The following is a 21,792-nucleotide window of genomic DNA, read 5'->3' as shown; positions in this document are numbered from 1 at the left end:
TCATGTCCATTTTAGGACATGTACTGGATGGGTATTTTAAACCATTTCACCAAGAGAGAAGCTTAGCTCTAAGGCAGACACTTGATTAAGGCTACAAGGTTCACACTTGGGCATGAGCTTCCCAGCCTAATACTCATGTTCATCCAACTAAACTTGACTGCTTCTGAGCTACATCACTTTTTAGGCTCAAATTGGCCAAGATAATGTGTAAAGCTGCCAAATTTTAAAGAAGGTAAATGAACTTGAAGATTTACCTTGTCCAAATCCCTGAAGGGAGAGCAAGAGAGGGCAAGGGCAAAAGGCATGTCAGGTTCGAGGTCAGACCCAAGGTCACAGAGACTTCCCTTCCATTGCAAAGAAAAAATTGTCAATTAACTGAAGAGTTCTCTTCCTACTGTGATTCCCTCTCTGGTAAGATGGTCCTCAGAGGGGACCACCTTGACTTCTACTGCATTATCTCCATCCACCTTAGTCACCAGCTACATATGAGGTTGAAAGACAGAGAGCTGAAGCATCAGTAGGTGCTTGAGCAGTTGGCAGAAAACTCACCTGCCCAAGTGGGCTCCTACTTGTGGTCCTCTGTTCCCCTGTATGTGACATGAGGGAAGAGGGCTAGGCTACATGGATCAAATATTTTCTAAAGTGTGAAAATGCTCCAGTTCCTAATTGTTTAATGTGAGGCTCAGGATCCTGTTTGTGTTGTTGTTGTTGTTGTTGTTGTTGTTTTTCCACAAGGCCCCACAGGAGCTGAGGGGTCTTGATACAGAGTGCTGGCACAGGACTAGGGAGCTCTGTGACTTGGTTTCAACTCCTCTATCACTCACAGTGTGACCTTGAAGCAAACCACTTAAGCACTTCATGGCCATTTCTCCAATTGGAATACTCCTACTCTACCTCTGCGTGTGAGTGTGAGCTAAATTAAAACAATAGATGAGAAAAACATGCTTTGAGAAAAGTAGCAAAGGACTATATATACATACCCATGAGTATATATATATATATATGCATTACTAAACATGTGTCATTCATATTATCATCATTGTATTATTTTTCACAACTTCTTTATAAGTAACGGGGGACCTATGACTAATGAGGACAAGCTCCCATCTACTCAGGTAAGAGAGTGAAGAAGTGCCCAGTTCTAACCAAAGACTTGCTGACTTGACTCTCAGCCTCACTCATCATATTATCTCTGGATATTTTTATTTCTTGAAGTTAAATAACACACTTGAGTCTGCTTGTTGTTTCCTAGGCCAAAAATAGAGAATACATTGGTGCTATGGAATAAAGGAACCAAATGCAAACTTCAATAAACAAATGAACATAAATATAAAGTATCTTTTATCAGCATAGGGGTTTCAAAGCATTTTATGGCCAATTATCTTACCTGTTCCACACGAACTCCTGGAAAGGAGTCAGAGCTTTGGGGAAATGATGGTTATTGGTAATACTTTATACTTGCATGGCCCTTTACAGTTTATAAAGCATTTTCATATTGTTATGAAACAATTCAGTTCAAAATTTATCAAGCACAACTTGGAGCAAAGTATTATAATGAACATGATCTGACACTCAGACAACCTCTTGGAAGGACAGACAATCAGTAGTTTAATCCTTGTTTTCAGGAGAGAAAAGGGAGTCACAAAGAAGTTCAGTGACTGGGTGAAATTCTTTTATTTATTTATTTATTTATTCTTGAGATGGAGTCTCCCTCTGTTGCCCAGGCTGGAGTGCAATGGTGCTATCTCAGCTCACTGCAATCTCCACCTGCCGGGTTCAAGCAATTCTCCTGCCTCAGCCTCCCAAGTAGCTAGGACTACAGGTGCACGCCACCATGCCCAGATAATTTTTTGTATTTTAGTAAAGACGGGGTTTCACCATGCTGACCAGGCTGGTCTCGAACTCCTGACCTCGTGATCCACCCGCCTTGGGCTCCCAAAGTGCTGGGATTACAGGCGTGAGCCACCGCGGCCAGCCGACTGGGCCAAATTCTTAAGACAGATGAGACCACATCCCATTCTACTTGTGACCTTCCAGTGGCTTCTCATGCACTTAAAATAAAAGTCACTCTTCTTTCCATGGCCTGTCAAGCACTGCCTCATCTGTTACTTTCTCTGTTTTCCTGATTTAATCTTCTATCACTCTCTCCCTTGCTAGAAACACTCCAGCTACCCTGGTTGTCCTTCTATTTTTCAAATCATTGCACAAATTATTCCCTTTTGGCTAGAATATTCTCCAAATTGTTTTGTAGCATGAATACCATCCAGCATTTAAATCTAGGCTTAAATGTCACTTTTACTCAGTAAGGGCGTTCACTGACCCACTATTTAAACAAATACCTTCATGTTTCCTTCTCTCAGTGTGTTGCTTTTTTCTTCAGAGAATCGTGTTTTCTTTCTCCTTTTCTTTTCTTTCTTTCTTCTTCTTTTTTTTTTTTTGACAGAGTCTCTCTCTGCTGCTCAGGCTGGGGCGCAATGGTGTGATCTTGGCTCACTGCAACCTCTTCCTCCTGGGTTCAAGCGATTTTCATGTCTCAGCCTCCCGAGTAGCTAGAATTACAGGCACGCACCATGATGCTCAGCTAATTTTTGTATTTTTAGTAGAGACTGGGTTTTGTCATGTTGGCCAGGCTAGTCTCGAACTCCTGACCTTAGGTGATCTGCCTGCCTTGGCCTTCCAAAGTGCTGGGATTACAGGCGTGAGCCACTGTGCCCGGGGAATCTTTATCTTACAATTATCTTGCTTATTCAGTTGATTTATTTAATTTTTCTCTCTTACCCCACTTGAACTGAGGTCCATGAAGTCAGGTGTCTTGTCCCCCTTACTCACTACTGTGTTCTCACTGTCTGGCAAAGCCTGCCTCAGAGTAAGGAATCAATACATAATCGATGAATAAATAAGTTAAGTTTATAAGTTTTGAACTTGGGTCTTGAACTTAGGTCTTCTGACTTCTAGTTTTCTGGTCCTTCTCTTTGTTCTGCATATTCTCCCTGCAAACCAAGCATTGGTCCCTCTCAAATCCAGACTTTGGGATGGAAGTGAGCAAGGATTCTATTTTTCTCAACTAAAGGAGGAACTCCAAACACATTATCTACACAGAGTACAAAAGGGGACAGTATCTTATACAAGTAGCCATAGGGGTGAGGGCCTTGCTTCATGGAAATTGACCAGATTTTCTATATCACAAAATTACAACATACCATCTTGGTCCCTGTCTCCATTTGACAGGCTCCAGGGCATCACAGAGATAAATGATTGCAGGGCATGCCTGCTTTCTGTGCCTTGGGATCTCTGCTGAAGCTGGAGTTACCATAGAGGGAGAGAAAATGATAAAATACAGCAGATACTTAGAGCAGCTATCAACCCACTCAAGGCCCCTGTTTCTCCCATCCATCCATCCATCCATCCATCCATTCATCCACCCACTTATCCATCCATCCATCCATCCATCCATTCATCCACTCACCCATCCATCCATCCATCCATCCATCCATCCATTCATCCACTCACCCATCCATCCATCCATCCATCCATCCATCCATCCATCCATCCATTCATCCATCCATCCATCCATCCATCCATCCATCCATTCATCCATACATCCATCCACCCATCCATCCATCCAATATTTATTGAGAGCCTGCTATGTGTCAGACAACATCTCTAAAGCTCTAGCAACTCGTTCATATAAAGAGTCCAACAATTATAACCTAAATTATTGCATCGGCTCACTGAGAGGGCCAACAGTGGCAATAAAACCTTCACACACTGTAAAGTCCAAAACACATAGAAGAGATTATGATCATTAGTATAACTTGGCAAGTGAAGAGCAAGAAGGAAGGGAACATAATATGATTAAAGCCTAAGCCTACTCATTTGGGGAATTATCTGGAGATAACCTTTAATTTTTTAACAATATATATATTTTAACAGAATTTTTAATAAAAGAGAAGAAAAGAGGTATCTGTGATGTGATTTATTTCAACAAGTAGGCCCACTCCTCCCCAGGGAAACAATTCAGGAAATGAAATTAGAAAAATAGAAAGGACTGTTGAATGAAGGTATCAAAGATTGGAATATTTCTTAAACTGAAGTAGAGAGCCCGTAGCATTAGGACAATCAGAAACTGTCTCTGGATAGTGCAGGCTATTGCCTCCACTTCACTACCTTCTCATCTCTTCTCCCAGTGTTCAAAATACATCCTATTCTTCAAGGCTTAGCTGCTTTCCAACCTCCCCAAGGAAGCATTTCCTAATCTCCTTAGGATACTTATGTTTTTTCCTTTTCTCTAAGTTCTTAAAACATGTATAAACTAACCTCAGAAATTCATACTTAATTCTATGTGTTTTGTTTAGTTTTTCTCATTTAGTTCAAGTTAAGCTGTTCTACGGATACTGTCATTATCATCACTGTCTTAAAGATGGAGAAACTGAGGCTCACAGAAGTTAAATGGTGGATCAAGAATAGGTGACTAACAAGTGGTAGAAGTAGAAATAAAAACTAGGTATTCAGATTCCAGTTCTTAGGGTAGCATAACTACCTGTATCTTAATCAATATGTTGTCCTAATTTGAATTGGTAACAGTAGCTGGGGCTCAGAATGAATGTAATTCTTTTCCATGTCCTAGGGTTGTGTCTAAGAACCTGTTGTACACAAGGTCACACAAAGCATCCCAAATCCATCGCTCCCTTGTCTAATTGCCAGCCTGGTGGGCTTGTGATCCTTACATCCAAGGAGAATTCTAACCTCGGTTCTGCCATTACACTGCAAAGAACCAGAGAACAGAGTGCACCTACAACTCTTTTGGGGAACATCAGAAAGTCTTTGGGTCCAGATCATGGGAAAGGCCACAGGAGACTTGGTTATACTGGATTTGGAATCAGTGGAGTTCTAGTCCTAGCTGCGACTTCGAGTCCCAGTTCTGCCTGGGAAGGCAGGTGACTCTGGGAAAGCCCCGTTCCCTCTTTAGGTTTTAATCTCTGATTTGTAGCCTCATAGAGTTTTGAAAGCAAGGTCCTGCCTGCCAATGAAGTTCAATGATTTTTCACAGCCTTTAGGACTTCCTAAATTTTCATGAGTAAATTTCAAAAACCTGAAGTGCCGTATTGTGGGTCTGCTGAATTTGTTACCCTTTGGTGGTCCTAAAGATGGCAAACAACAACAGTGTACAAGTTATTCATTTCCCTACATAAGACTACCTAATTTGATTTCAGTTGAGGACCAAAAATCAGGCCACAAAGGGTTAAACAGGTAGGCAATGGACATTTTGAGGCTTTCATGAGGACCACTCTTTAGTTCATCCAAGTATATTGTTCTTCTTTTTTTAAACAGCTCTCTCTCTCTCTCTCTCTCTTGATTTCCATGAAACCTCTGTGCTTAGCACTACTGAGCTAAGAAAGAGACCAAGAGACCATTGCAGGATCAAATGGAGTTTCCTTGTGATTTAGAAGCCTGAGATTGCCAGCTCAAAATCAACAAGAATTATCCATTTAATTTGAATTAGTGGGTTTTATGAGTCTGTTCTCTTTTTTATCAGTCAGGCATTTGAGCACAGCACAAACTATTTCTTTCTTTGTGGGTGTCTCTCCCTCTTAATCACTGTTTCAGTATTGTACAGGTAGAAATCTCATAGTTTCTCAAGGCTGAAAGGGACCTTAGGGATTATCTAGAGTATGCCCTAGGTTGTTCTGATGGGGAAACCAAGGCCAAGTATAGGGAAGAGATTTGTTCAAGGTCACCTATCTGAAATAACTAGAACCCAGGTTTCTTCTCTCACTCCCATCTTTATTATAATAATTTCTCCTATATTACTTCTCCTTTGCTTTGCCTCAGACAAAAATTTTATTTACTACAGCTGCTTACCCTTTCATTCTACCAACAGATAATCAATAACGCACTTCAGGGATTTCTATTACAACAGTATAATAATACTTAAATTAATCAGAAATCAGGTCATAATACTCTTACCTAAAATTACTTGTCTAATTAGCTTTAAGTAGAAATAGACAATCTCTTTCCTCCCCTTCCTCCCTTCCTCTTGTTTTTCACACACAAGCTATAAAGACTTTTTTGCATTAAAGTTAAAAAGAGGCTTATATTTTTCCTATTCTCTTGAAAAAAGATAATGATTATTAAAACAAAAAACCCTTACCTATATCTCCAGGCACTCTAATTCAGTTACCAGCCACTGAACACTTCAAAAAAATAAACAACAGGATATTTATTGTTGTTACTATTAATAATAACAACAGAAACAACCACCAACTAGAATGTATATGTCACAGCTTACCAAGCTCTCTCTCTCCATATAATAATAATGTCTAGCAGGTATTACTATAGTAACACCCTTGCTGATTAAGTAACTGAGGCTCTAAGAGATTAAACAACTGACTCTAAATCATTAAACTACCAAAATAACAGTGCTGAAACTGAAGTTGAAGTCTCCCATTTCCAAACCCCAGTTACTTATCACTGTGTTGCCTCTCTGCACATCACTTGTTCTTGAATGTTTTTATTTTAAGGCAGCTTGGTAGTTGGTGAGTACTCTGGTCCTAGAAGGAGGGGACTTGAGTTTTAGGCCCCTTGCCAGCTAGGTGACTTCTTCTTCCCCTAATCACCCAGCTTATACTTTGGATGCTTCAGTTATAGACTCACAGAAGGTTGGACTGGGACAGAGCCTTTAGTCTTGCTAATTCCGTGCCAGGCCTCACGAGCATTTGGCATGCAGCCACACAGTAAGAGCAATTCTCATGCTATATGGTCACATGTGTTACCTGTCTCCTCCATTACCTTTGGGATCTCTTGAGTACAGAAAATGTGTCTTATTCACCTTTATATATTTGCTCCCTGGAAATAGAGCCTGGCACTTAGTAGGTCCTCCAAGTATGTTTACAAAATGAATAAAAACTCCCGTCCAGCACTCTCAGTTGACATGAGAGATGACTTGCCTAAAATCTCACAGCCAGCTGGTAGCAGAATTGGAACTAGATCCCTCACCCCTGGACACTCCTTTTGGTATCTTTCCACATATGAAAATGATGATGATAATACTGTTACTAATAATGATTGCAGCCAACATGTATCAGATGCTGACTACATATTGGAAACTGTGGGAAGTGCTTTCTGAGAATCATCCCACTTAATCATCCCAACAATTCTAGTAGGTGAGTTGTATTTTTATTCCCATTTCCCAAGTGAGAAAACTGATATATATCACTAGAAAGATAAGAAAATTGTGTTAGGTTAAAATCAGCTTGAGATTTCTCCTCACCTTGTAAATGTCCTCCAGGCAGGCCCCTAGCCCAACATAAAATATAAAAGCCAGTACCAGGACAAAGGCCAGAAAGGCTTCTTCCTGTATAAAATAAGACAGACTTTCCTGGCACCCTCAACAATACATGTCCTGGCCAAGAAATCACAAATGAGGAGATGTGCTCATTAGCCACCAGCTTCAGACCTCTTAGGACTCCTTTATTTGGGTTGCCACTCAGCGTGGCCCTATTTTGCCCAGTCCTTTTGTGAGCATCTCCTGCTGATGCTTATTTGTTTATCTGAAAGGCCAGACTCTCTGGGATAGGCTCATTAAGAAGACATTCCCATTCACAAGGGCCCAAGAGAATGGCAGAGATGCAATATTTTTCGCATGCCTCCCTCTTCCCATGCCAACGCCACAATAGAATGCGCTCAGCCTAGAGCCAACCAAAATTCAAGTATGCACAAAATGTGCTCTGCTGGAACACAGCTTTGAAGAAGAAGCAGCCTCTTCAAAGCCCTGGGCATTCTCTCACCTTCACCACGTAGTCATCCCCTGAGCTTTGCATCTCACAATCATCCTCCTTCTTTGGATCTGATCAGTACCATGAATTCATGCAATAAGGGTAATATAGCCAGAGGCATTTCCAGCCAGGAAGAACTGTGGAGATGACTGAGACTGTGCCTGTCAACACCCTGGCACTTTTGCCAGCCAATCCCTGATCTCCCATCCACGGCTGACAGCTCTAATCAATTGTGGCATTCTTCCCAGCTGAACTTGGATGATGTCTCAGAATCTGTCTCAAAAAAGCACTCTGGGCAGAAGAGAAAAACTTATCTAAAGGTAAAGTAACTCTCTCCTTCAGGATGAATGCACAGGAGGTGCTAGAAAAGGTGCCTCCTGCTTGCCACTCCACTGCTCCTTCTGCCACAACACCCTGATGGTGTACTCTTTGTGGGTAATCTCATATGAGCAGGTCCTAATATCACCATCAGATTCCAGCTTTCTGAGAGTAGGGCCCACGCCATTTGCTGATTTTCTGGGTACTCATCAAGCTGTGGGGTACACATGCTGCTTAGTTGACAATGGAAGTGAATAAACCTCATACCCCAAGTGTGTGACAGAGACACCTGAACATTTCAAAAAGGATTTATAGGAGCCACCTTGGATTAAACAATCGTATATTACACAACCATTCTCTGATGAAATATATTAGACAACCACTAGAGCACTTAGAATATTTTGAGGTGCCTTATTGGATACTATCTAGGGGTAACCAGTTATGGGAAGTTTAAAAGGCTCTTATATGAGTTAGTTTCTCACTTAAAATGGCATGGCAACTTCTTAAATTTTCCTACCAAGGTAGCCTAAAAGCAAGGGAAAATGAAGGCAGGAAATGAAGGCCTCTGGGGACCTGAGGCATGGGTCAACAGCCCATGGGAAGCAAGATATAACTTTGGAATATAATGTTTTATCTCTAAAATTCATTTTGGCTTGGGTCCTATTCCAAAATATAGCAGTGCTCATTTTAATAAAATAATATGCTTTCTCTAAAATTTATATGTAAATTTGATGGTGTTAGGAGAAGTATCATATTTATCCCATGTTTATCTTAGGGACAAATATGAAGTTACGGCTTCATGTATTTCTTAGTCCAAAGGTCGGAAAACTATGGCTCATGGGCCAAGTCTAGCCCACCACCTGATTTTGTACGACTCATGTATAGTTTTAACATTTTTAATGGTTGAATAAAAATTTTAAAAAGATTACTTAGTGACACATGAAAATTATATGAAATTCAAATTTCAGGGCCCATAAATAGTTTCGCTGGAACATGTTCATTTATGTGTTGTCTTTGGCTGCTTTCAAGCTACATGGCAGAGTTTAGTAGTTGGGACAGACAGTGCCTAAAATATTTGCTACTTGGGGCCTTTACAGAAAAAAAAATTCCCCACTCCTGTCTGCCTGCCTGTCACTGGCTACCCCGTGAGCCTACATGTCCCCATCATGGACAAATGTACTGTGTAATTAGTGACTCTCAACTGGGGGCAAGTGCCCCCAGTCGGCAAATATCTGGAGATAGTTTTGGTCATCAGAACTTGGAGGAGGTTGGTTTGCTGCTGGCATCTTATAATGGATAGAGGCCAAGGATACTGATGAACATCCTCCATTGTGCAGGATAGCCCCCCAAAACAAAGACTAACCCAGTGCAAAACATAGGTAGTGCTAACGTTGAGAATCGCTGGAGTAAACCATGTAGTGTGAGGACTGGTTCCCTGCTCCATCCTGCATTTCTTTCCTCATCTCAATCAGATACAAATGGACTTTTGATATTAGTAATCCAGAAGGAATTACTCATTCAGGCCTGAGAGAAGGACATTCTGAATATCTGTAGTGAACAAGGGGGACTCCTTATCCTATGTGACTACAGGAATTATTAATAAATAATAGTAATACTAGTACTCAATTGTTATGAAGCACTTACTATGTGCCAGGCATTGAGCTAAATATTTTAAATTTATCCTCTCATTTAGTCATTATTTTGGCCTTGTAAGTACCATTATGACTTCCATTTTACAGATGAGAAAACCGAGGCTTGGAGAAGGTAAGGCGCCAGAGGTCACAAAGCTACTAAGTTAATTTTCAGAAGGATATCAGAAATTTATCTGCTTACCATTATGCCATGAACTTCCTAGAATACTCACACTCTTCATTTCTCTGTTTTAATGTAGGAAAAAAAAATTGTCTATCCTGAAACCTCAGCAAGAAAATAATTGCCACCTCAAAAGCCTAGTCTTTAAGACACTATCCTTAGCACAGATGTCCTTTGCTATAAAATGGAATGCTTTGTAAACTCAAATGGATTGAGCCACTTTGAAGTTGGTGGCTGAGCAACACTGTTTGATAGCTGTATGATCCAGGTTTGAGAGACTTCTTGTAGAACATACATGAGCCTGTTGACTCACTGAGATGTTAAAGCCAATTAGCATGTAAATAGGTTTATTATTTCTCTCCCAGATATCATCAGAATTGAAGAACCATTGCCAAAGGGATAACTTTGCAGAGAAAGTAGATAGGTGCTTGAAGCAATGCATCTTGGGGATAGAGAATATTGCTCTCAGTTTTGGCAAGCCTAGCTTAGAACAGAAACAGAAAATATTTGTCTTTTCATGAATCAGTGTGGATTATCTGATGGGCCATTGCTGACAGTGTGTAAGAGTGTGAACAACAGGAAAAGACCATCTGGTTTAAATCCTAATGTTGTCTATTTTTAATAATTAGTAAAGTAAGGCTGCACTGAGCCTATTAACTGAATAGTAACCTAAGGTTCATAAAGCCTCAACCTTAGCTCTGGTTGCAGCTCTGATAACACATTTGTGAACTTGGGAAAGTTGGATCACTTTTCTGGGCCTCTGCTTCCCCAGTTGTAAAATGAGAATGGTGGCACTTTTCCTCTGCACCTCTTTAGGTTTATGAGGTCTGTAAGAGCTAATATATACACAGAAAAGGCTGTAAGTAGTTATGCCTATCTGCAGGAATCTTAATAGTTCAATGCCCAGGAATAAGAAACCCAAACCATATACAAAAAACCTACAACACACTGAGCCAAGTTACCAGCAGATGCTCTTGCCAACAACCTTAAGAAAGAAGTACTAAGCAAACACAAAAACGTAACAAAATACAGAATTCAGGTCAATGTTATTATCATTTTATATCTGGGCTATCCCAGGTTCAGGTGGGCCAGGCTCAATCGGGGCTTTTTGCCCCATACAGCTGCTCAGTAGCAGGGAGGGATACCTATTGTTCTGACACCCAGAACAGAGCTTGGTCCCACAGAATACAGTGGTTCTTGAAATAAAGATTCACAATTTTTATTTGGCCTGAGATTCTGGACTGCATCCATTGCCTACCACCCAGCTGATCTGAGACTGCTTACCCATGGCTGGCTTTATAAACAATGCTGTTTACACAATTGCTGAACTGTAGCATAGACCCTTAGAGAAAATAAATTAGTAGAAACGAAGTGCTTGTAAATCTGGGCATTACTCCACAACTTCAGATTCAAAGGCAAAATATTTACTGATTACCTACTACATGCTTAGTGCCTTATTAAGCATTAGAGTGGGAGCAGACAAAGATGTGGCCTCTGCTCTCCACGAACTACAATTTAGTTGTGAAGACCTGTGCTTGTGCCTGAAATTATAATGCTATCAGACCCCCCCACCAAAAAATAATTGGTACAGGCAACAAGTGCCATAGAACCTGGGTAGGCAACTGGGTAGATTTGACATCACTGATGGAAGTGGGATTTCAGCAGAGCCTTGAAGGCAGTAGAAAGGATGGGAAAGGGCATTCCAGGGTGTGAACAAAGACATGGACTTAAAGACATACACACAACAGATTCTCTGGGAAACGTGTTTGGAGTTTTGATATAGAAGGCCTTCAAAGTCAGAGTTGGAAATGTGAATTTTACTCTGAAGACAAGAAAAAACCACATAAAGTTTGAGATTCAGAGAGCTCTAGGCAATGAAGGGCATGAAGGGAGGAAGGCATAAATTTTGATATGGCTATAATAAGCCAGGTACAAATTAGTGAGGGCAAAGACAAAGGTGGTGGTTGTAGAAATGAAAGGAAAGAATGTATGCTGTTATTAAGGAAGACTACATAGGACTTTGTGAGTGAAGAATTGCTGTGAGCCAAAGAAAGAAAGGAATAAAAAAGATGTTATAATGAGAGCTTAATGATGACACCATCATTAGTCTTCTGACTCAGTAAAAGCCCATCAAAAAAAACCATTTGAATCACTCGACTGTTTCTGATGATATTTTGATAAACTAGATCAGTGCTTCTCAACCTTTAACATGTGTACTAATTAACTAGGGACTATCAAGGCACAGATTTTAATTCAGTAGGTTTGAGGTGGGCCTGAGATTCTGCATTTCTAACAAGTTTCCAGGTGGTGCTGATGCTGCTGGTCTGTGAACCAGATTTGGATTAGCTTCTTGCTAAAGTTCATCTTCTTTGATTTTCATGCCAAATGCTAACTACTATATTAGGAATTCTTAAACAAGGTGGATTCAGGTAAAGGTCAGTTAGAGTAATGGCCAATTGCAATCCTACAGTTAATAAATGTAGACTGCTTTGTCACCCTTGTTTAATAGAAAGACCTATAGCCTACTAGCCTGGAGACTGGGTTTTAGTCCTAGCTCTATCACTCTCTGATTGTGGATCCTCGAGCAAAAACAACAACAAAAACCCACAAAAACTCAAAATAAAATAAAGTGGGACAAAACCCCAAATCTACAGCTTATTTCCTGTATTCAAGATCACCCATTTATCCCTGACTTACTGGCTTCCAATTATACTGTACTTGGAATAATTCCAAATTTCTTATTACTGTCTACTAGATCCTTCATAATCTGACCCCAGCCTACCTCTCTATTTTTATCTCCTACTATTCTTTCCCTTATTCACCACACTGTCACTCTAAAGCCTTGTTTCTATTCTCAAACACATCAAGTGCATCCCCACCTTACTTCTGCACTTATTTACCATCTATCTTGAATGCTTTTGCTCCACTGCCTCCCATAAAGTGGACTCTGTCTTCAGGTCATCACTTGGAGATGCCTTTCTCAACTATTAATCTGAGTGGTTCTCAATCGAGAGTGATTTTTCTCTCTGAGGAACATTTGGCAGTGTCTGTAGATATTTTTTACGGTTATAGCAAGTGAGGGAGGTACTAATGGTATCTAGTGGGTAGAGGTCAGAGATCCTGCTACAGATATCCTTACACAGGCAGCTGTCCTTGCATTGTAGGATATTTGCACAGGACAGCTACCACACAACAAAGAATTATCTGGCCCCAAATGCCAACAGTGTGAATCTACCTAAAGCTGCCTCCCCACCCTGGACACACGCCTCATAAAAATTTTCCACTTCATTATTTCACTTCATTTTCTTAAACATATTTATCATTGTCTGAAATCTTTGATTTATTTGTTTATCATCTGCCTTTCTTGAGTGGAATATTAGTTTCAGGAGAGCAAGGACATTGTTCTATCCTATTCACTGACATATCACCAGTGTCTAGAAAAGTTCCTGACACATAATGGACACTCAAGGCATAAATGAATGAAAACAGAAGTGAGTACTGCACATAAAATGAAACAAATAAACAAGCTAAACAACAACAACAAAAAAGATCTAAAACTGTGCTGCAAATGATACCATAAAGAAGGCTGGCCGGGCGCGGTGGCTCACGCCTGTAATCCCAGCACTTTGGGAGGCCGAGACGGGTGGATCACGAGGTCAGGAGATCGAGACCATCCTGGCTAACACGGTGAAACCCCGTCTCTACTAAAAATACAAAAAATTAGCCGGGCATGGTGGCACGCGCCTGTAGTCCCAGCTACGCGGGAGGCTGAGGCAGGAGAATGGCGTGAACCCGGGAGGCAGAGCTTGCAGTGAGTCGAGATCGCACCACTGCACTCTAGCCTGGGCGACAGAGCGAAACTCTGTCTCAAAAAAAAAAAAAAAAAAAAAAAAAAAAGAAGGCTAATAGGTAACCCATAGAATAAAAGACAATATTTGCGGCCAGGCGCGGTGGCTCATGTCTGTAATCCCAGCACTTTGGGAGGCCGAGGCGGGTGGATCACCTGAGGTCAGGAGTTTGAGACCAGCCTGGCCAATATGGTGAAGCCCGGTCTCTATCAAAAATACAAAAATTAGCTGGGCGTGGTGGCGCACACCTGTAATCCCAGCTACTCAGGAGGCTGGGGCAGGAGAATCGCTTGAACCCAGGAGGCGGAGGTTGCAGTGAGCCGAGATTGTGCCATTGCACTCCAACCTGGGTGACAAGAGCAAAACTCCATCTCAAAAAAAAAAAAAAAAAAAAAAAGACTATATTTGCAAATGTATATCTGATAAGCAGCTTATAACTAGAATACGTTAAAACATTCTTACAATTCAATAATACAAGACAAACAACCAAATTAAAAAATGGACAAGAGGCTGGACATGGTGGTTCACATCTGTAATCCCAGCACTTTGGGAGGTCAAGGCAGGCAGATCACCTGAGGTCAGGAGTTCGAGACCAGCCTGGCCAACATGGTGAAACCCCATCTCTACTAAAAATGCAAAAAAATTAGCTTGGCATGGTGGATGCCTGTAATCCCAGCTACTTGGGAGTCTAAGGCAAGGGAATCGCTTGAACCCAGGAGGCGGAGGTTGCAGTGAGCCAAGATCGCACCACTGCACTGCAGCCTGGGTGACAAGAGTGAGACTCTGTCTCTGGAAGAAAAAAAAAAAAAAAAAAAAAGGCAGGGAATTTGCAGAGCTATTTCTCCAAAGAAGATATACAAAATAACCAATAGGAAATAAAAAAGATGTTCAACACCCATCAGTCGTTAAAAAATGTAAATCAAAACCACAACGAGATACCACTTCATACCCACAGAATGACTATAATGAAAAAGACAGACAATAACAAGTGTTGGTAAGGATGTGGAGAAATTGAAACCCTCATATATTGCTGGTGAGAATGTAAACTGGTGCAATCACTTTGGAAAACAGTTTGGCAGTTCCTCAAAAGGCTAAACATAGAGTTACTACATAACACAGCAATTTCACCACTAGGTACATACTCAAGAAAAATGAAAACATATGGCCACATGACAACTTGTAAAAGAATTTCCATAGCAGCATTAGTCATAGTAGTCAAAAAGTAAAAACAACTCAAATGTCTATCAACTAATAAATGGATAAACAAAATATGGTATATCCATAAAATGAAATACTATAGTCCTATAATATTTCATTTTATGGATATACCATAAAGGGATGAAGCACTGATACATGCTAAGACATGAATGAACCTTGAAAACATGCTAAGTGAAAGAGGCCAGTCACAAAGGTCCACAAGTAGTATGATTTCATATATAGAAAATGGTCAGAATAGGCAAATCTATAGAAATAGAAGGTAGATTCATGGTTGCTTAGAACTTGATGGTGGGAGGGTGCTGGGGAGTGACAGCTAATGGGTACTGGGCTACTTTTGCAAGAGAGAAATGTTTTAAAATTAGATTATGGTGATGAATGTATATATCTGTGAATATACTAAAAAATACTGAACTGAACACTTTAAATGGGTGAATGATATGGTATGTGACACATGTCAATAAAGCCATTAAAAGTAAAAACAACTATAGAAATTGCTATTTTACTTTTTTGGGAAAGGTGACAATTGCTTAGAAACACAGATTTATTGAAGCACTTTTCTTTGTTTAGTGTAGATTTTAGTTGAAGGTGGCTTTGGAAGTATAACAATATGGGAGATCAAAGGTAAGTCTCACAGAAATGTTAGATAATGTGATAAGAATACCTGAACCAAAAGACTTTCTTATACAATCACAGGTATTACATAAGTCCGCCATAGAAGTACTCCCTGAAACTAAAATAGGTGAATGTATGAGAGTAAATAACAGCTCCACCTCTTTAAAATAAACCTTTTTAGCAGTAGTTTACATATATGGGTGACTGAGACATTTCCATATCCTCTAAGTTCTAATCCAAAGAGGGGAAAATTAAAATTATAACTTTGGGTTGTTGTGAGAATTAAATGAAATTACACTTGTAAAAATGCTTGGGCAAAGGAGGTGCTCAGGTAATGTTAATTTGGCAGTACTGGTGAACCTAGAATGAAGAAGAGGCTGTTGCATAATTTATCACTAAGCTACTACTTTCTGACATATTCATTCCCATACAAAATACACAGATCTGACAAGGAGAGGAGGCTACAGATTTTGTCTGTTGGTTCTGTGAAGCAGGGTTAGACAAACATGGCAACCTTTGGAATTCTTTACTCTCTCTCTCTCTGTCTTCATCCTGGCCATTCATCTTCCATTGTTGACATAGCTTTCCATGAGTGGTCTCTGCCATGACTTTATCTAGGCCAATCCTTAAAACCCAGTCACCATGTTGTGAGGAAGTTCAGGCCAAATGGAGAGGCCTTGTGTAAGTGTTGCAGCTGACAGCTCCAACACAGCTCACATGAGTAAATAAGTCTTTAGATGATTTCAGTTTACTTTTCAGGTCTTCCATCCTTCTCCATTGTGCTCCATGTGAATTCTTGGCCCAGGGAACCACAAGAGATAATAAACAAAGATTGTTGTGGAAAGTCACCAAGTTTGGGGGCAATTTGTTATGCAGCAACAGGTAAATAATACACAAAAATCTGTCTGATTCCAAATACCAGGTTCTTAATCTCTATGCTGTGATGGCAGACACAGACAAACAAAAACTTCTTACCAGCATTTGGACCCCCATGAAGTATTCCCTCTGGGAAGGGCTGCACCATCTGAAGACTCCAGGGCCCAGTCCATATGACTGAATATTTACCCTGGCAAACAGATGCTGCTCCAATAACAGTTTATAGGGCAATCTCTCAAGGGTTCAGTTGGCCTGATGTTGGCACCTTGAATCTAATCATTTCTGAAGCATTGGCAAGGCTGGGACTCTAGACTTGCCCAAGAGGAGGTCCCTGAATTGTGCAGAGGTCACACCTTGATTTCAGCACACCCTTCAACAAGTGGTTATGATTTATACAACATATCCCAAATAGCTCCTCAACTTAATTGTTCAAAACCCAGCAGCCTAAGTTTCTGTCTGTAAAAGCAAGGAACATGGCACTTTACAAATGTAAAATCTTATTATTTAACATTTCATGTCCTCAACACTACTACTCATAGTATACTGCCTCCATACCCCCTGCCCAAACCAAGACACTAATGAAAAGAGATCAATTTGAGATGAAAGGGCCTTTCTGCAACCCAGACATTTGTTTCCCTTGAAGGGGAAGAGAAAGGACAGAAAGGGGGAAGTAGGTATTTGACAACAGACCTCTTTGATACGATGCTCCTTCTTCAAGATTAACTGACTGTACATTCCAGAGAAAATAGATGTTTTTGATCTGCTCCACAACCAATATTACACATATTTGATGGAAAGCATACACTGTCAGTGGGAGGTGGAAGCAGCAGAGAACAATGAGAAGTTATAGTTTCATGTTATTTAATTTTTTTTCCCAAACTATTCAAGGCCTCTGAGCCATAGACTAACCTGAGTTCCTCCTTCTATCTTCCATCCTTTACCCTCTTTGAGGCAAAGAAAAGAAAGTCTTGTAAGGGGAAGTAAAAAAGGAAGAAAAGAAAAGAACAGTTGTTTCTGAATGCTTAGAGAATGAAACAATTGGTGTCTTCCATATCTCTGAGGGCTAAGCTCCATTATCTCACATCAGAATCAGAACATGGGGCTCGTGGGCTGGAAAATAACTCTCAGAGGGCACAAAGCCAAATACTCTCTCAGTGACTGACTTAAAAGGGAAAAGGCAAAGCTCCACTTTTAGGAAGAAAACAGCAACAAAAGCAAGCAGGTTTTTTTTTTGTTTTTGTTTTTGTTTTTTTTTTCTGAGACAGAGTCTCGCTCTGTCGCCAAGCTGGGGTGCAGTGGCACAGTCTTGGCTCACTACAACCTCTGCCTCCCGGGTTCAAGTGATTCTCCTGCCTCAGCCTCCCAAGTAGCTGGGATTACAGGCGCCTGCCACCATGCCCAGCTAATTTTTCTATTTTTAGTAGAGACGGGGTTTCAACATGTTGGCTGGGATGGTCTCAATCTCTTGATCTCGTGATCCACCCGCCTCAGCCTCCCAAAGTGCTGGGATTACAGGCATGAGCCACCGTGCCCGGCCGCAAGCAGGATTTCAAATCATTAAATTGTATACACTTTGGAAAGTACTCTTTTGAGAAATTGTAAATGGAGAAGTATGAAAGTAACAAAAGTCCTAGACATATGTGTGCCCAATAATGACACCTTGGGATATTTTAGTATCTCCTTATCTCAGTTGCCTCAGGAGTCAAGTGGAGATTCAATCATTCACTCACTCACTTACTCACTCATTCACTTGTTGGATATGCAAAAATCAAGTAATCAAGCATCACAGTCTTTGCCTTCAGTAATCGCACAGTCAATATTTCTCTTGTCTAGTCACAAGGTTATTCTAAGAATCCTATGGACTACAAAGACATGCATGAATTTCCAATGAATGAATGAAGCTGAGTAAGGAACCATTATTAAAGTACTATGACTGATAGAGAATGCATCTTGCAAGACCTGTTAAGTCTTGAGCATTCCATAAAGGCTGACTCAGAGGTCACAGATTCTCCTTCCCCATTCAAAGCAAAAATAGGTCGTGCTAATTGGACACAACAGTGTGTTGGGTCAGGCTTGTCATGAACTGCCCTCCCTCCACCCCCACTCCAAGTCTCACATCCTGTAACTCCCTTATATGCACCCCAGACATAATGGGTATAGATGGCCTGCTAAATCTTTTTGGAGCATAGCTCTGCTCATGCCACTTCCCTTAACTTGGTTCTCAAAGTTACCCCCCAGTGCATCTTTCCACCCTCACCTCCATTTAGGTACACAGCAATCAGCCAAAATGCTCTATTCACCATTTATAGTCATTATCAGTGTTCTATCGCTTTGCTTTAACTCAGCTGTTTCTTCTATTGGAATCCCCTTTTGATCCAAAATTCCCACATATACAGTCTCCTTCCAAGTTCAAGTTTAAATTTTCAAGTTTTACATTTATCCTCACACTACCCTCCACTGTCTTCCTGGTGGAAGCGATTGCCCCCTCCTTTGAACCACTATAGCACTTTGCATATACCTCTCTCTTGGCAAATAATGGTGGTGATGGTGATGATGGTAAGAATAATACAACTCTCCTATACCGAGACTTATAATGTGCTAGGCATTCTGATAAATAAACAAATAACATGAATTAACTTTTTAATTCTTGCAACTGCTTTAAGCCAAGGTAAAAGCTTTTTTTCCCCCATTTCTTAGAGAAAATGGAAGCTTAATACAGTTAAGTAATAAACTTGAGTTCCCATATAGTAACTAGCAGTTACATGGACGGGGTTTGACACCACAGACACTTGTCCAGGCTCTACAAGTTACAGCTTCATGACCCTTGCCAAGAACTGACCCAGTGGTAGCCTCAGTTTGCTTATCTGTGTAGCTAGCTAATTGGGCACAGCACTATGTTGGGTCAGGCTTGTCATGAACTGTCCTCCTCTCAACCCCCACTCCAAGTCTCACATCCTTGAGTACGGGTCCAGGCTGTACAAGTTACCAGTTTCATGACCCTGGCCAAGAACTGACTCAGTGGAATCAGAGAATCAGATTTTGAGTCCAATTCTCTGATTTATTTATTTAAATGGCACAGGGAAGATACTAGAGAGACTGTAGCTATCATGACCCCCGACTAGAAAAGCTGCTCCAGGGCCAGGATCTGATGTGGACTCTTGATCCCTTCCCCACATGTTTACTAAATGCCATTGAATAAAACAAGGCCACTGAGAAGCCTTTACTCCAATGCTGTCTTGAAGACACGTGTCATGAAGAAACCTGTACTGTTGAGGAGAAAGAAGTTACATAAATACAGGAATCAACCTAAAAAAAATCCCTGTTCCTTTGTCTCAGATCTACCCTTCTCACTTTGCTAAGAAAGGTTCAGCCTGAAGCTTTGACTTGTGACTCTGTCCTTTCCATACAGGTAGGAGTCTATTGTTTTGCTGCTCTGGTTTAATTACTCTCAAGGAGGCTTCTCCAAAACTCCTCTTAGTGGTACATAATTTCCCAGCTGAATATTGGAGAACCTCAAAACCAAAGGCCCATAGCTTATGCCCAAAGCCTCTGTATTAGACTAGTCTGTTGTCATGCTGCTAATAAAAGCACACCCAAGACTGAGTAGTTTATAAAGAAAAAGAGGTTAAATAGACTCACAGTTGCACACAGCTAGGGGGGCCTCACAATCATGGTAGAAGAGCAAAGGCACTTCTTACATGGTGGCAGGCAAGAAAGCATGTGCAGGGGAACTGCCCTTTATAAAACCATCAGATCTCATGAGACTTATTCACTATCACGAGGACAGCATGGAAAAACACACACCCATGATTTAATTACCTCCCACCAGGTCCCTCCCTTGACACGTGGGGGTTATGGGAGCTACAATTCAAGATGAGATTTGATATAGCCACACCATATCAGCCTCCATGGTACCTTCCAAAAGCACATCCAGTCCTGTGTGGGTGCTGATAAGTTCCTGAAAAGTTATCTAGAAGGAGATGACAATTTAGAAACCTAAGTCCATAACCCAGAGCAAAGAGCTCTGTAAGTCATTAATACTCTATAAAAAGCCATTATGAGATTTCAGCTAAAATAATCCAACAGAACTCTTGGCACACTGTTCCTACATCCTTTATTTCATGACCACCCACTAAGGTCTAGCAGGGCAGGAAGTCAGGAGTTGGTCAATAGCATGGAATCCAGAGCCAAGTTTCCTTGGATTTTCCCCAGCTTTTCCATTTACAAACTATGTAAACTTGGGCAAGGCATTTAAGTCTCTATGCTTTGGTTTTCTAGTCTTCAAAATGATGACACTAATAGCCTCTATTTCAGAGTAAACTTTGTAAACAGTAAACTTTGTAGGATAAAGCCAAATGGAAGGAGGCAATAGGGTGTGTCAGAAGGATAACAGATAGGTGAGTGGGGTTGGAGTGCACAAAGGAGTGAACTCAAAGAAATAGGAGCTGGGTAGGTAGGCAAAGGTCAGGCAATTTTTTTTTTGTATAAAATTATACCAAAATATAGTCATGTACCATGTAATGATGTTTTGGTTAACACCTGCTTATATGATGGTGGTCCCATAAGATTATAATAGAGCTGAAAAATTCCTATTGTCTAGTAATATCTCTGCCATGGTAATGTTGTAACACAATGCATTACTAATGTGTTTGTGTTGATGCTGGTTTAAAGAAACCTACTGTGCTGCCAGTTGCATATAAAAGTATAGCGCATACAGTCATGTACAGTGCATGATACTTGATAATAAGCAGCTATACTATGGTTTATATATTTATTACACATGTAGAGAGATCACAAGATCTCTAAGGCCTTGAGTCTTTGTCCCCAAAAACATTGAAAAGCTAGTCAAGGTTTTAAGCAAGAGACATTAAAGTGATTTGCCCAAGTCTGGAAAGCGAACTTCTGATAACAAAACCGGGACTGGAAATCTGGTGCTCCTATTGTCATGTGCCTCATCTTGACAAACGCCCTCCCTGGCATGCCTCCTCCCAGGGAGAGATGTTAATGAACAAAAATGAGAGCAGCTCCATAGAAAGCTTCACGTACTGTACTACATGTGCCTCTGCAGGAAGCAGGGAAGGTCTGAATGATGCTTCCTTGGAGGGCCTGAGATTAGTGTCTGAATCAGAGCTCCAAAGGGGCTGGAGCAGAAGCTTGCATGGCGTTGTCTAGGAAACATGATGGAAAAATGGAGCTTAGCCGTCAAACTGGTTACCAATGGACAGGGTTTCCAAGGTCCTGGAAAGGGAAAGAAGGCTGGCAATGTCACACAGTGAAAGACTAGACTAAGGTGGGAAGCACTTCAATCCTAACCCAATGCCTGTTTTCCTAAG

The 21,792-nt window shown here is 40.8% G+C and overlaps 1 protein-coding gene across 6 annotated transcripts in view; it reads right to left on the bottom strand.

Annotated features, from left to right (window-relative positions):
* Positions 1-21,792, bottom strand: part of GRIA1 (glutamate ionotropic receptor AMPA type subunit 1) — a 322,677-nt gene that overhangs the window by 232,385 nt on the left and 68,500 nt on the right. The window contains exon 3 of one of the 6 annotated variants that reach the window (XM_063706887.1): positions 2,340-2,549. The exons of 4 other annotated variants lie outside the window; for them this stretch is intronic. The gene's annotated coding sequence lies outside the window, so the exon portion shown is untranslated. Of the gene's footprint in view, positions 1-2,339; positions 2,550-20,098; positions 20,118-21,792 lie in introns of those variants that run through there. One more of the 6 variants, XM_063706888.1, reaches the window with a different exon arrangement.

Source organism: Gorilla gorilla, chromosome 4, assembly GCF_029281585.2.
Source record: "Gorilla gorilla gorilla isolate KB3781 chromosome 4, NHGRI_mGorGor1-v2.1_pri, whole genome shotgun sequence".
NCBI lineage: Eukaryota > Metazoa > Chordata > Mammalia > Primates > Hominidae > Gorilla > Gorilla gorilla.
The sequence above is the reverse complement of the archived record's forward strand: the minus strand, read 5'-3'. Positions and strand labels throughout refer to the sequence as shown.